Raw genomic sequence first — 15,961 nt, 5'->3', positions numbered from 1 at the left:
TGGGTCCTGGGGGCATAGGAGGGAGGCTGGGGAGATCAGGAGAGGCAGGTGGGAGGAGCCATCTAGGAGGAGCAGGAGAGAAGCGGAGGGCGATTGCCCTGCCCACAAGAGGCCAGGAAGCCTGCTGGGCTCACAGGTGAGGTCCCCTGCCCTCTGAGACCAGAGGTGGGGGGCATGCCTGGGTTCCTTCTGTGTCTTGAGCCTAATCCCCACCCCAAACAACCCCCAGGGCCTTTTCCAGCCCTGTGGGTCCTGACCATTGGCCTCACCCACCTCCCACCCACCTGCCCCCGCTTAGGCCCCACCCTCCACAGCCAAGGCCTTTCCCCACCCTTTTTTTTCCCCCTCCTCTTTTTTACTATTGTGGTACTGATGTACCTTCCAGTTGTTGATTCATCTATCTATCTATCTATCTATCTATATATATATATATATTTTTTGTGGTACGTGGGCCTCTCACTGCTGTGGCCTCTCCCATTGCAGAGCACAGGCTCCGGACGCGCAGGCTCACTGGCCATGGCTCACAGGCCCAGCTGCTCTGCGGCATGTGGGATCCTCCCGGACCGGGGCACGAACCCGTGTCCCCTGCATCGGCAGGTGGACTCTCAACCACTGCGCCACCAGGGAAGCCCCATCTATATTTTTGTTTTTATATTCTTCCTAACATATCTGTTAGTTTCATAGTCTAATTTTATTTTTTACTTTTTTTTTGTTGTTTTTTTTTTGCCACCTCAGGCGGCTTGCAGGATCTTGGTTCATGAGTCTGGGGTTGGGCCAGAGCTCCGTGGTGGGAGCTCCAAGTCCAAACCACTGGACTAATGGAGAACCTCAGACCCCAGGGAATATTCATCAGAATGAGGTCTCACAGGGTTCCTCATCTCAGCACCAAGACCCAGCTCTACCCAATAGCCTACAAACCCCAGTGTTGGAAGCCTCAGGCCAAACAACCAGTAAGACAGGAACACAAGCCCACTCATTAAAAAAAAAAAAAAAATGAGACAGCAAAAAAATATATCACAGGGCTTCCCTGGTGGTGCAGTGGTTGGGGGTCCACCTGCCGATGCAGGGGATGCGGGTTCGTGCCCCGGTCTGGGAGGATCCCACATGCCGTGGAGCGACTAGGCCCATGGGCCATGGCCACTAGGCCTGCGCGTCCAGAGCCTGTGCTCCGCAGCAGGAGAGGCCGCAGCGGTGAGAGACCTGTGTACCGCAAAAAAAAAAAAAAAAAAAAAATATATATATATATATATATATATATCACAGATGAAGGAGCAAGGTAAAAACCTACAAGACCAAATAAATGAAGAAGAAATAGGCAATCTACCTGAAAAAGAATTCAGAGTAATGATAGTAAAGATGATCCAGAACCTCAGAAATAGAATGGAGGCATAGATTGAGAAAATAGAAGAAACGTTTAACAAAGATCTAGAAGAACTAAAGAACAAACACACAGAGATGAACAACCCAATAACTGAAGTGAAAAATACACTAGAAGGAATCAATAACAGAATAACTGAGGCAGAAGAACAAATAAGTGAGCTGGAAGACAAAATGTAGGAAATAACTACCAAGGAGCAGAATAAAGAAAAACGAATGAAAAGAATTGAAGACAATCTCAGAGACCTCTGGGACAACATTAAATGCACCAACATTAGAATTATAGGGGTCCCAGAAGAAGAAGGGAAAAAGAAAGGGACTGAGAAAATATTTGAAGAGATTATAGTTGAAAACTTCCCTAACATGGGAAAGGAAATAGTCACCCAAGTCTAGGAAGCACAGAGAGTCCCATGCAGGATAAACCCTAGGAAAAACACACCAAGACACATATTAATCAAACTAACAAAAATTAAATTCAAAGAAAATATATTAAAAGCAGCAAGAGAAAAACAAAAAATAACATACAAAGGAATTCCCATAAGGTTATCAGCTGATTATTTTTGTGGAAACTCTGCAGGCCTGAAGGGAGTGGCAGGATATACTTAAAGAGATGAAAGAGAAAAAACTACAACCAAGATTACTCTACCCAGCAAGGATCTCATTCAGATTCAATGGAGAAGTCAAAAGCTTTTGACACAAGCAAAAGCTAAGAGAATTCAACACCACCAAACCAGCTTTACAACAAATTCTACAGAAACTTCTCTAGGTGGGAAACACAAGAGAAGAAAAAGACCCACAAAAACAAACCCAAAACAATTAAGAAGATGGTAATAGGAACATACATATTGATAATAACTTTGAATGTAAATGGATTAAATGCCCCAATCAAAAGACACAGACTGGCTGAATGGATACAAAAACAAACCCCATATACATGCTGTCTACAAGAGACCCACTTCAGACCTAGGGACACATACAGACTGAAAGTGAAGGGATGGAAAAAGATATTCCATGGAAATGGAAATCAACAGAAAGCTGGAGTAGCAATACTCATACAGATAAAATAGACTTTAAAGACTGTTACAAGAGATAGGAGGGACACTACATAATGATCAAAGGATCAATCCAAGAAGAAGATATAATAATTATAAATGTTTATGCACCCAACATAGGAGCACCTCAATACATAGGCAAATGCTAACAATGATGAAAGGAGAAATTGACAGTAACACAATAATAGTAAGGGACTTTAATACCCCACTTACACCAATGGACAGATCATCCAAACAGAAAATAAATAAGGAAACACAAGCTTTAAATGACACAATAGACCAGATAGATCTAATTGATATTTATAGAACATTCCACCCAAAAGTGGCAGAATACACTTTCTTCTCAAGTGCACATGGAACATTCTCCAGGATAGGTCACATCTTGGGTCACAAATCAAGCCTCGGAAAATTTAAGAATATTGAAATCATATCAAGCATCTTTTCTGACCACAACGCTATGAGATTGGAAATCAATTACAGGAAAAATACTGTAAAAACCACAAATACATGGAGGCTAAACAGTGTGCTACTAAATAACCAAGAGATCACTGAAGAAATCAAAGAAGAAATAAAAAAATACATAGAAACAAATGACAATGAAAACACGACGACCCAAAACCTATGGGATGCAGCAAAAGCAGTTCTAAGAGAGAAGTTTATAGTAATTCAATCTCACCTCAAGAAACAAGAAAAATCTCAAATAAACAATCTAACCCTACACTTAAAACAACTAGAGAAAGAAGAACAAAGAAAACCCAAAGTCAGTAGAAGGAAAGAAATCATAAAGATCAGAGCAGAAATAAATGAAATAGAAATGAAGAAAACAATAACAACGATCAATAAAACTAAAAGCTGGTTCTTTGAGAAGATAAACAAAATTGATAAACCCTTAGCCAGACTCATCAAGAAAAAAAGGGAGAGGATGCAAATCAATAAAATTAGAAATGAAAAAGGAGAAATCACAACTGACACTGCAGAAATACAAAGGATTATAAGGGACTACTACAAATAACTATATGCCAATAAAATGGATAACCACGAAGAAATGGACAAATTCTTGGAAAGATACAACTTTCCAGGACTGAACCAGGAGGAATTAGAAAATATAAACAGACCTATCACAAGTAATGAAATTGAAAGCATAATTAAAAATCTTCCAACCAACAAAAGTCCAGGACCGGATGGCTTCACAGGCAAATTCTATCAAACATTTAGAGAAGAGCTAACACTAATCCTTCTCAAACTCTTCCAAAAAATTGCAGAGGGAGAAACACTCCCAAATTCATTCTATGAAGCCACCATCACACTGATACCAAAACCAGAAAAAGATATCACAAAAAAAGAAAATTATAGACCAGTATCACTGATGAACATAGATGCAAGAATCCTGAACAAAATACTAACAAACAGAATCCAACAGCACATTAAAAGGATTATACACCATGATCAAGTGGGATTTATCCCAGGGATGCAAGGATTCTTCAATATGCACAAATCAATGTGATACACCACATTAACAAATTAAGGAATAAAAACTGTATGATCATCTCAATAGATGCAGGAAAATCTTTTGATAAAATTCAACACCCATTTATGATAAAAACTCTCCAGAAAATGGGCATAGAGGGAACTTACCTCAACATAATAAAGGCCATATATGACAAACCCACAGCAAGCATCATACTCAATGGTGAAAAACTGAAAGGATTTCCACTAAGATCAGAAACAATACAAGGATGTCCACTCTTGCTACTCTTATTTAACATAGTTTGGAAGTCCTAGCCACAGCAATCAGAGAAGAAAAAGAAATAAAAGGAATACAAATTGGAAAAGAAGTAAAACTGTCACTGTTTGCCAATGACATGATACTATACATAGAAAATCCTAAAGATGCCACCAGAAAACTACTAGAACTAATCAATGAATTTGGTAAAGTTGCAGGATACAAAATTAATGCAATCTCTAGCATTCCTATACACCAACAATGAAAAATCAGAAAGATAAATTAAGGAAACACTCCCATTTACCATCGCAACAAAAAAGAATAAAATACCTAGGAATAAACCTGCCTAAGGAGGCGAAAGACTTGTACTCGGAAAACTATAAAACACTGATGAAAGAAATCAAAGATGACATAAACAGATGGAGAACTATACCATGTTCTTGGATTGGAAGAATCAATGTTGTGAAAATGTCTGCACTACCCAAAGTGATCTACAGATTCACTAGGCAAGTTTTGCTTAAATTACTCCCAATTGTGACATAATTTAAAATTCCATACCTTCATTATATAGATTTTCTCACTAAAGAAAACTTGGGCCAATTAGATAAATGAATGAAGAAAAAAAAAGTCACCCAGAGTTCTACTGCCCCAAAACAACAATTGTTAATATTTAGTGTATTTCTCATTTATTTGCCGGTATGTGTATATATATAACTAGGATTGAGCTGTATAGTTACAGGGGTTTTTTTTAGTTGTTTTTTAATTGAAGTATAGTTGTTTTACAATGTTGTGTTAATATGTGCTGTACAGTAAAGTGACTCAGTTATGCATATATATATTCTTTTTCATATTCTTTTCCATTCTGATTTATCACAGGATATTGAATATAGTTCCCCATAATTACAGTTTTAAATCATAAGGTAAAAGGCACTATCTTTGTCTATTTTTGTCACTCTACATCAGATAACACCTAGTTCCCATGTTATGCCATGGTTTTTTTTTTTTTTTTTTTTTTTTTTTTGCGGTATGCGGGCCTCTCACTGTTGTGGCCTCTCCTGTTGCGGAGCACAGGCTCCGGACGCGCAGGCTCAGTGGCCATGGTGCACGGGCCCAGCCGCTCCGTGGCATGTGGGATCTTCCCGGACCGGGGCATGAACCCATGTCCCCTGCATCGGCAGGCGGACTCTCAACCACTACACCACCAGGGAAGCCCCCATGGTTTGTTAAACATAATTTTTTTTTCATCTTTATTTTTTTTTTTGCTTTATAACAAATTTAATCAGTTATACATATACATATGTTCCCATATCCCCTCCCTTTTGCGTCTCCCTCCCACCCTCCCTATCCCACCCCTCCAGGCGGTCACAAAGCACCGAGCTGATCTCCCTGTGCTATGCGGCTGCTTCCCACTAGCTATCTACCTTACGTTTTGTAGTGTATATATGCCCATGCTGCTCTTTCACTTTGTCACAGCTTACCCTTCCCCCTCCCCATATCCTCAAGTCCATTCTCTAGTAGGTCTGTGTCTTTATTCCTGTCTTACCCCTAGGTTCTTCATGACGTTTTTTTTTCTTAAATTCCGTATATATGTGTCAGCATACAGTATTTGTCTTTCTCTTTCTGACTTACTTCACTCTGTAAGACAGGCTCTAGGTCCATGCACCTCATTACAAATAGCTCAACTTCATTTCTTTTTATGGCTGAGTAATATTCTATTGTATATATGTGCCACATCTTCTTTACCCATTCATCCGATGATGGACACTTAGGTTGTTTCCATCTCCGGGCTATTGTAAATAGGGCTGCTATGAACATTTTGGTACATGTCTCTTTTTGAATTATGGTTTTCTCAGGGTATATGCCCAGTAGTGGGATTGCTGGGTCATATGGTAGTTCTATTTGTAGTTTTTTAAGGAACCTCCATACCGTTCTCCATAGTGGCTGTACCAATTCACATTCCCACCAGCAGTGCAAGAGTGTTCCCTTTTCTCCACACCCTCTCCAGCATTTATTGTTTCTAGATTTTTTGATGATGGCCATTCTGACTGGTGTGAGATGATATCTCATTGTAGTTTTGATTTGCATTTCTCTAATGAGTAAAGATGTTGAGCATCCTTTCATGTGTTTGTTGGCAGTCTGTATATCTTCTGTGGAGAAATGTCTATTTAGGTCTTCTGCCCATTTTTGGATTGGGTTGTTTGTTTTTTTGTTATTGAGCTGCATGAGCTGCTTATAAATTTTGGAGATTAATCCTTTGTCAGTTGCTTCATTTGCAAATATTTTCTCCCATTCTGAGGGTTGTCTTTTGGTCTTGTTTATGGTTTCCTTTGCTGTGCAAAAGCTTTTAAGTTTCATTAGGTCCCATGTGTATATTTTTGTCTTTATTTCCATTTCTCTAGGAGGTGGGTCAAAAAGGATCTTGCTGTGATTTATGTCATAGAGTGTTCTGCCTATGTTTTCCTCTAAGAGTTTGATAGTGTCTGGCCTTACATTTAGGTCTTTAATCCATTTTGAGCTTATTTTTGTGTATGGTGTTAGGGAGTGATCTAATCTCATACTTTTACATGTCCCTATCCAGTTTTCCCAGCACCACTTATTGAAGAAACTGTCCTTTCTCCACTGTACATTCCTGCCTCCTTTATCAAAGATAAGGTGACCATATGTCCGTGGGTTTATCTCTGGGTTTTCTATCCTGTTCCATTGATCTATCTTTCTGTTTTTGTGCCAGTACCATACTGTCTTGATTACTGTAGCTTTATAGTATAGTCTGAAGTCAGGGAGCCTGATTCCTCCAGCTCCGTTTTTCGTTCTCAAGATTGCTTTGGCTATTCGGGGTCTTTTGTGTTTCCATACAAATTGTGAAATTTTTTGTTCTAGTTCTGTGAAAAATGCCAGTGGTAGTTTGATAGGGATTGCATTGAATCTGTAGATTGCTTTGGGTAGTAGAGTCATTTTCACAATGTTGATTCTTCCAATCCAAGAACATGGTACATCTCTCCATCTATTTGTATCATCTTTAATTTCTTTCATCAGTGTCTTATAATTTTCTGCATACAGGTCTTTTGTCTCCTTAGGTAGGTTTATTCCTAGATATTTTATTCTTTTTGTTGCAATGGTAAATGGGAGTGTTTCCTTGATTTCACTTTCAGATTTTTCATCATTAGGTTATAGGAATGCCAGAGATTTCTGTGCATTAATTTTGTATCCTGCAACTTTACCAAATTCATTGATTAGCTCTAGCAGTTTTCTGGTAGCATCTTTAGGATTCTCTATGTATAGTATCATGTCATCTGCAAACAGTGACAGCTTTACTTCTTCTTTTCTGATTTGGATTCCTTTTATTTCCTTTTCTTCTCTGATTGCTGTGGCTAGAACTTCCAAAACTATGTTGAATAAGAGTGGTGAGAGTGGGCAACCTTGTCTTGTTCCTGATCTTAGTGGAAATGGTTTCAGTTTTTCACCATTGAGGACGATGCTGGCTGTGGGTTTGTCATATATGGCCTTTATTATGTTGAGGAAAGTTCCCTCTATGCCTACTTTCTGCAGGGTTTTTATCATAAATGGGTGTTGAATTTTGTCGAAAGCTTTCTCTGCATCTATTGAGATGATCATATGGTTTTTCTCCTTCAATTTGTTAATATGGTGTATCACGTTGATTGATTTGCATATATTGAAGAATCCTTGCATTCCTGGAATAAACCCCACTTGATCATGGTGTATGATCCTTTTAATGTGCTGTTGGATTCTGTTTGCTAGTATTTTGTTGAGGATTTTTGCATCTATGTTCATCAGTGATATTGGCCTGTAGTTTTCTTTCTTTGTGACATCCTTGTCTGGTTTTGGTATCAAGGTGATGGTGGCCTCGTAGAATGAGTTTGGGAGTGTTCCTCCCTCTGCTATATTTTGGAAGAGTTTCAGAAGGATAGGTGTTAGCTCTTCTCTAAATGCTTGATAGAATTCGCCTGTGAAGCCATCTGGTCCTGGGCTTTTGTTTGTTGGAAGATTTTTTATCACAGTTTCAATTTCAGTGCTTGTGATTGGTCTGTTCATATTTTCTATTTCTTCCTGATTCAGTCTTGGCAGGTTGTGCATTTCTAAGAATTTGTCCATTTCTTCCAGGTTGTCCATTTTATTGGCATAGAGTTGCTTATAGTAATCTCTCATGATCTTTTGTATTTCTGCAGTGTCAGTTGTTACTTCTCCTTTTTCATTTCTAATTCTATTGATTTGAGTCTTCTCCCTTTTTTTCTTGATGAGTCTGGCTAATGGTTTATCAATTTTGTTTATCTTCTCAAAGAACCAGCTTTTAGTTTTATTGATCTTTGCTATCGTTTCCTTCATTTCTTTTTCATTTATTTCTGATCTGATTTTTATGATTTCTTTCCTTCTGCTAACTTTGGGATGTTTTTGTTCTTCTTGCTCTAATTGCTTTAGGTGCAAGGTTAGGTTGTTTATTCGAGATGTTTCCTGTTTCTTAAGGTGGGATTGTATTGCTATAAACTTCCCTCTTAGAACTGCTTTTGCTGCATCCCATAGGTTTTGGGTCGTCGTGTCTCCATTGTCATTTGTTTCTAGGTATTTTTTAATTTCCTCTTTGATTTCTTCAGTGATCACTTCGTTATTAAGTAGTGTATTGTTTAGCCTCCATGTGTTTGTATTTTTTACAGATCTTTTCCTGTAATTGATATCTAGTCTCATAGCATTGTGGTCGGAAAAGATACTTGATACAATTTCAATTTTCTTAAATTTACCAAGGCTTGATTTGTGACCCAAGATATGATCTATCCTGGAGAATGTTCCATGAGCACTTGAGAAAAATGTGTATTCTGTTGTTTTTGAATGGAATGTCCTATAAATATCAATTAAGTCCATCTTGTTTAATGTATCATTTAAAGCTTGTGTTTCCTTATTTATTTTCATTTTGGATGATCTGTCCGTTGGTGAAAGTGGGGTGTTAAAGTCCCCTACTATGATTGTGTTACTGTTGATTTCTCCTTTTATGGCTGTTAGTATTTGCCTTATGTATTGAGGTGCTCCTATGTTGGGTGCATAAATATTTACAATTGTTATATCTTCTTCTTGGATTGATCCCTTGATCATTATGTAGTGTCCTTCTTTGTCTCTTCTAGTAGTCTTTATTTTAAAGTCTATTTTGTCTGATATGAGAATTGCTACTCCAGCTTTCTTTTGGTTTCCATTTGCATGGAATATCTTTTTCCATCCCCTTACTTTCAGTCTGTATGTGTCTCTAGGTCTGAGGTGGGTCTCTTGTAGACAGCATATATATGGGTCTTGTTTTTGTATCCATTCAGCCAATCTGTGTCTTTTGGTGGGAGCATTTAGTCCATTTACATTTAAAGTAATTATCGATATGTATGTTCCTATTCCCATTTTCTTAATTGTTTTGGGTTCGTTATTGTAGGTCTTTTCCTTCTGTTGTGTTTCTTGCCTAGAGAAGTTCCTTTAGCATTTGTTGTAAAGCTGGTTTGGTGGTGCTGAACTCTCAGCTTTTGCTTGTCTGTAAACGTTTTAATTTCTCCATCAAATCTGAATGAGATCCTTGCTGGGTAGAGTAATCTTGGTTGCAGGTTTTTCTCCTTCATCACTTTAATTATGTCCTGCCACTCCCTTCTGGCTTGTAGAGTTTCTGCTGAGAGATCAGCTGTTATCCTGATGAGGATTCCCTTGTGTGTTATTTGTTGTTTTTGCCTTGCTGCTTTTAATATGATTTCTTTGTGTTTAATTTTTGACAGTTTGATTATTATGTGTCTTGGCGTATTTCTCCTTGGATTTATTCTGTATGGGACTTTCTGTGCCTCCTGGACTTGATTAACTATTTCCTTTCCCATATTAGGGAAGTTTTCAACTATAATCTCTTCAAATATTTTCTCAGTCCCTTTCTTTTTCTCTTCTTCTTCTGGAACCCCTATAATTCAAATGTTGGTGTGTTTAATGTTGTCCCAGAGGTCTCTGAGACTGTCCTCTGTTCTTTTCATTCTTTTTTCTTTATTTTGCTCTGCAGCAGTTATTTCCACTATTTTATCTTCCACCTCACTTATCCGTTCTTCTGCCTCAGTTATTCTGCTATTGATCCCATCTAGAGTATTTTTTATTTCATTTATTGTGTTTTTAATCGATGCTTGATTCACCTTTAGTTCTTCTAGGTCCTTGTTAACTGTTTCTTGCATTTTGTCTATTCTATTTCCAAGATTTTGGATCTTGGAAATAGAATCTTGGATCATCTTTACCATCATTATTCTGAATTCTTTTTCAGGTAGACTGCCTATTACCTCTTCATTTGTTAGGTCTGGTGGGTTTTATCTTGCTCCTTCTCCTGCTGTGTGTTTTTCTGTCTTCTCATTTTGCTTATGTTACTGTGTTTGGGGTCTCCTTTTTGCAGGCTGCAGGTTCGTAGTTCCCGTTGTTTTTGGTGTCTGTCCCCAGTGGCTAAGGTTGGTTTAGTGGGTTGTGTAGGCTTCCTGGTGGAGGGGACTAGTGCCTGTGTTCTGGTGGATGAGGCTGGATCTTGTCTTTCTGGTGGGCAGGTCCACGTCTGGTGGTGTGTTTTGGGGTGTCTGCAGACTTTTTATGATTTTAGGCCACCTCTCTGCTAATGGGTGGCGTTGTGTTCCTGTCTTGCTAGTTGTTTGGCATAGCTTGCTGGTCGTTGAGTGAAGCTGGGTGCTGGTGTTGAGATAGAGATCTCTGGAAGATTTTCGCCGTTTGATATTATGTGGAGCTGGGAGGTCTCTTGTGGACCGGTGTCCTGAAGTTGGCTCTCCCACCTCAGAGGCACAGCACTGACTCCTGGCTCCTCAATTTGGGATGATTTGTTGTCTATTCATGTATTCCATAGATGCAGGGTACATCAAGTTGATTGTGGAGCTTTAATCCGCTGCTTCTGAGGCTGCTGGGAGAGGTTTCCCTTTCTCTTCTTTGTTCTCACAGCTCCTGGGTCTCAGCTTTGGATTTGGCCCCGCCTCTGCGTGTAGGTCGCCGGAGGGCGTCTGTTCTTCGCTCAGACAGGACAGGGTTAAAGGAGCAGCCTCTTCGGGGACTCTGGCTCACTCAGGCCGGGCGGGAGGGAGGGGCACGGAGTGCGGGTGGAGCCTGCAGCGGCAGAGGTCAGCGTGACGTTGCACCAGCCCGAGGCGCGCCGTGCGTTCTCCCAGGGGAGCCGCCCCTGGATCCCGGGACCCCGGCAGTGGCGGGCTGCACAGGCTCCCTGAAGGGCGGTGTGGACAGTGACCTGCGCTCGCACACAGGCTTCTTGGCGGCGGCAGCAGCAGCCCCAGCGTCCTACGCCCGTCACTGGGCTCCGCGCTTTCAGCCGCGACTCGCGCCCGTCTGTGGGGCTCCTTTAAGCAGCGCTCTTAATCCCCTCTCCTCGCGCACCAGGGAACCAAGAGGGAAGAAAAAGTCTCTTGCCTCTTCGGCAGCTCCAGAGTTTTCCCGGACTCCCTGCCGGCTAGCTGTGGCACATTAGCCCCCTTCAGGCTGAGTTCTCGCCGCCAGCCCCAGTCCTCTCCCTGCGCTCTGACCGAAGCCCGAGCCTCAGCTTCCAGCGCCGCCCACCCCGGCGGCGAGCAGACAAGCCTCTCGGGCTGGTGAGTGCCGCTCGGCACCGATCCTCTGTGCGGGAATCTCTCCGCTTTGCCCTACCCAGGTATGTGGGGAGTTTCTTGCCTTTTGGGAGGTCTGGGGTCTTCTGCCAGCGTTCAGTAGGTGTTCTGTAGGAGTTGTTCCACGTGTAGCTGTATTTCTGGTGTATCCGTGGGGAGGAGGGTGATCTCCGCGTCTTACTCTTCCGCCATCTTACCCGGAAGTCATGTTAAACATAATTTTTAATGGTCCACTCCATTGTTCGTGTAAACCGATGAGCGCTGGGGATCTCCACATCTCACAAATTAGGAACCAGTGAGAGGGTGGGGAGAAAACCCAGAAGTCTTCTGTTCAAACTGCTCCCCTCAGGAAGAAGAGTCAGGGACATCTCAGACTCCGTCTCATGGTTGAGACCCCAAGCCTGCTCAGGCTCCAATCTCAGCTCTACCACGACCTGGCTGGGTGACCTCAGGCAAGCTACTTTGCCTTAGTTTTCCCATCTGCAAAGTCAAGATGATACAACTCTTTCCTCCTAGGGTTTTCAGGAGGATTAAATGAGTTAATATATGCAAACTGCATAGAACAGTGCCTGGCAAATCCTGAGAGTTATGTAAGTGTTGGCTATTTTTCTTAGCCATGGCCGGAGGTCCTAGAGTGAGACTGGCCGAATGTATTTTGTATGCCTCTACTGTGATTTAATAGCTTTTATGCCTTTAGATGAGGTCCTCTATTTCACTTGGGGACAAATGTGTTGTTGCTTCAGTATGAATATTATAATTTAATTTAATTCAGAAGGAAAGGAAAGAGATTCAGGGGAAAAAATTTGCTCATAAACTTAGCATATCATTAATAATTTTTTTCCCTCAAAAATGCCAAAAGCCTGATTCCTCTGGATAAATACTCCATAGAGCTCTCCTAGTGCTCTGAGACACCGGTTTGTAAAAGCCTCTCATGTGGCCCTCTATGTGAGCTCTATGATCACTCCCATAATATTTGCTTCTGGAAAATCATTTCATCTAAGTTGATTTTCCAAGAACTCAGACAGGAAAGTGAGTTATTTTTTAAATCGTCACTGGGTACGGTAGCAAGCTCACTGGATGTACGTAGTAGGGTCAGGAGACCTGGATTCAAGTTCTAGCTGCTTCCTTAGTTCTTTCACTGATTGGCTGGGTGGCTTTCGGCAAAGCACATGATATCTTTGAAGCATGGTTTTCTCTTCTGTAAATGGGAATGGGTGTTGTCCATACAGCCTTGGAAGGATGATAGAGGATCAGATTAAATGCAATAATATGCACGAAAGTGTTGCAGAAATTAAAAGGCATCATGTGGCTATGTCATTCTTATTATTAGACCGAGTAACCTAAACTCATTGCTCTGATTCCCCATCTGAAAGGGGTTTTGTTTTTTTCATTCTCCACCATGTCTCCTGCATGTGCCTTCTGGAAGCGTGCCATGTCCAATAGCTGAAAATGCTTCACAGTGAACAGATAATTGCAGTATCCAGCTTTGTATTTTTTCTTGGCTCCCATAATGAACCAGCCTGTTTATTTCCATTATCTTTACCGGATTTTGTTCTGTCACGTTCATTAATTATAAGTTCCAAGGGAAAACATCTCATTTAGGCAGAGATCTACATCTCATACGACTAGCATGGCCTTCTTAAGGCACCTACTGTGTGGTGTGCTCCCTAAGAGACAGGCTTGTAGCTATGGTAACTGAAACCTCACCCAGGGCCACGGTGTGGATAAGGCAGGGACAGCATGACTGTTGATTTCTCTCTTCTTCACTGTGGTTCTGAATCCCCTGGGGCTTACTGTTGGTGGGGTTACTGAGAGCTGATTCCCTTGGTTCTCAGCCGTGTCTTTTGTCCTTTTGTAGCATTAGATGTCAAATTAAGGAAGAGAGTACACAGAGAATTGCATGTTTTATTACTTTTGTGCCCAAATGATCTAAGACACTGAGCACAGTACCCAGACCTAGTGGGAACTGGGATTCGGGTATTCATGTGTCAAAAAACATTTATTGAATGAATGGTTTATCGATGAGTGTGAACGCATTTATAACATCCACATCTGTCAAACCTGTTTTCAGGTTCTGTTCTGTACTGGTACTGCTTCTGCACCAATAGTAGAAATACACTTTGGTTTCACAGTAAGAGGAGTTGTGGTGATCTGTCTGCCTCTCTCTCACCAAGTCCTCCTCATGAATTGTAAGAATTTGCTGAAAGGCTGGTAGGGGTTAGGGATGAACCCACACTGTGACCAAATCTGAACATGAACCCAGTGTCTTTGATCAGCCTTTATTAGGTATCCTAACCACATGCCAGGCATATGCTAAGTGCTGGGAAAACAGAAATAAATGGGACCTGGCCTCTGTTCATATTCAGCGGGGAACACAGACGTGGAGCAGTGACAATGAAGGGCTTGGTCAGGGGTGATAGAGCACTGTGGGAACACGCCTGCCAGGCCTGTGCTCCACGTTCCTTCCTTTGCACCAGCTGGTCCCCTGCAGAAGATGCTACTCCCTCCCTTTTCCACTTGGATAACTTCCCATCTGACTTTCTAAATTCAGTTCAAAGGTCACCTTCTCTGGAAGGCTTTCCTGATATTCTGCCACCCCCAAACCTGTTTTCCCAGAACCCTTCATTAAATTGTTAGTTTGCTTGTCCAGTTCACCATTTTTTTGGACTATACACTATGTTTAGCACTGTGCTTAGCACAAAATTAATTGGGCCCTTGAGGATTGACTCATCTGATTCACAGAAAGCAAACTCACAAGAATCTAATCTATTAACCAGGGAGTCATTTTCCTCATTTCCTGGGGGCGGGGTGGGACACGAAGCGGGGAGCAGTGGAGAAGGCTACACCTTTCCAAGGCCCCTCATCAGGCTCCCCTACTGTCCAACGCAACCTCTGTTCCATGGCAGAAGCATGTGGGTGCCTTCTTCCAGCTGGACTCTGAGACCCTGAGGGCGAGGGCAGGGTCTTCATGAGGATGGAAAGAAGGGAACAGGGATTCTACCCGAGGGTATGGTAGTTAATTTTATATCAACATGGTTAGGCTAGGGTACCCAGTTGTTTGGTCAAACACCAGTCTAGATGTTGCCGTGAAGATATTTTTCAGATGTGATTAACATTTCCATCAGTAGACTTTTGAGTAAAGTGGATTACCCTCCATAATGTGGGTGGCCTCATCCAGCCAGTTGAAGCTGTTAAGAAAAAAGACTGAGGTCCCCAGAAGGAAGGAATTCTGCCTCCAGACTGTCTGAGGACCCAAGACTGCAACGCTGACTCCTGTCAGAATTCCCAGCCTGCCGACCTTCACTGCAGATTTCCAACTTGCCAGCCCCATAATCACTTGAGCCAATTTCTTAAACTAAATCTCTCTATATAAATACAATCTTTTGGTTCTGTTTCTCTGGAAACCTGGACTAATACAATTAGTCTCACATGGGGACATACTGGAACCACAAGAATTAGTGAAAGTTGTGAAGTTTGATCAAAGTCATCGTATCTTAAGCTTTTAGACTTGAAAGCACTCTAAAATGTTATCAGAATTACAGTTTCATTTTATTATTGAGAAAACTAACGTTCAGAGAGGCCAAGTTTCCTATCCAAAGTCACCCAGCAGAGAAGTAATTGTAATAGGTGACACTGGTACCTGGTCTTCTGACTTATCTCACTTCTATATAGCAAAAGAACATCAGTGAAAAATGGAATATATAATGTCTTTATACTGTGCCTTGATTTTATGATGGCATAAGTAATGAATATCTTGGCAGGATCTGATTTACATGTAAAAGGGACATTTTGGTTCCAATATGGAGAATAAAAATGTGGGGGCTTGGATTTAGAAGCAGGGAGATGGGTTAACAAGCAGGTTCATAAAGTAAACTAGACGGTAAACTCCATTTGTTACCTAGTGATACTTGCTTAAGGAAATCCTCAAACTCTCATAGATGATGAGTTTGTTTCCCCAACTGATTCTAAGAGAAGCGCCTATTCCTACTCCTACTACTAAAACTAGGAAAGGGCCTGCAGCCTCCTGATCCCAGGGACCCTTCTGTTCTTCAGCACTTTCCCGGGACTTCCCTGGTGGTTCAGTGGTGAAGACTCTGCGCTTCCACTGCAGGGGGCACGGGGTTCGATCCCTGGTTGGGTCAAGATCGTTCGGCAAAAAAAAAAAAAAAAAAAAAAGATATTCAACA

This window comes from Mesoplodon mirus, assembly GCF_964341445.2.
Source record: "Mesoplodon mirus genome assembly, chromosome: 11".
In the NCBI taxonomy this organism is placed as follows: Eukaryota; Metazoa; Chordata; class Mammalia; order Artiodactyla; family Ziphiidae; genus Mesoplodon; species Mesoplodon mirus.
The sequence above is the reverse complement of the archived record's forward strand: the minus strand, read 5'-3'. Positions refer to the sequence as shown.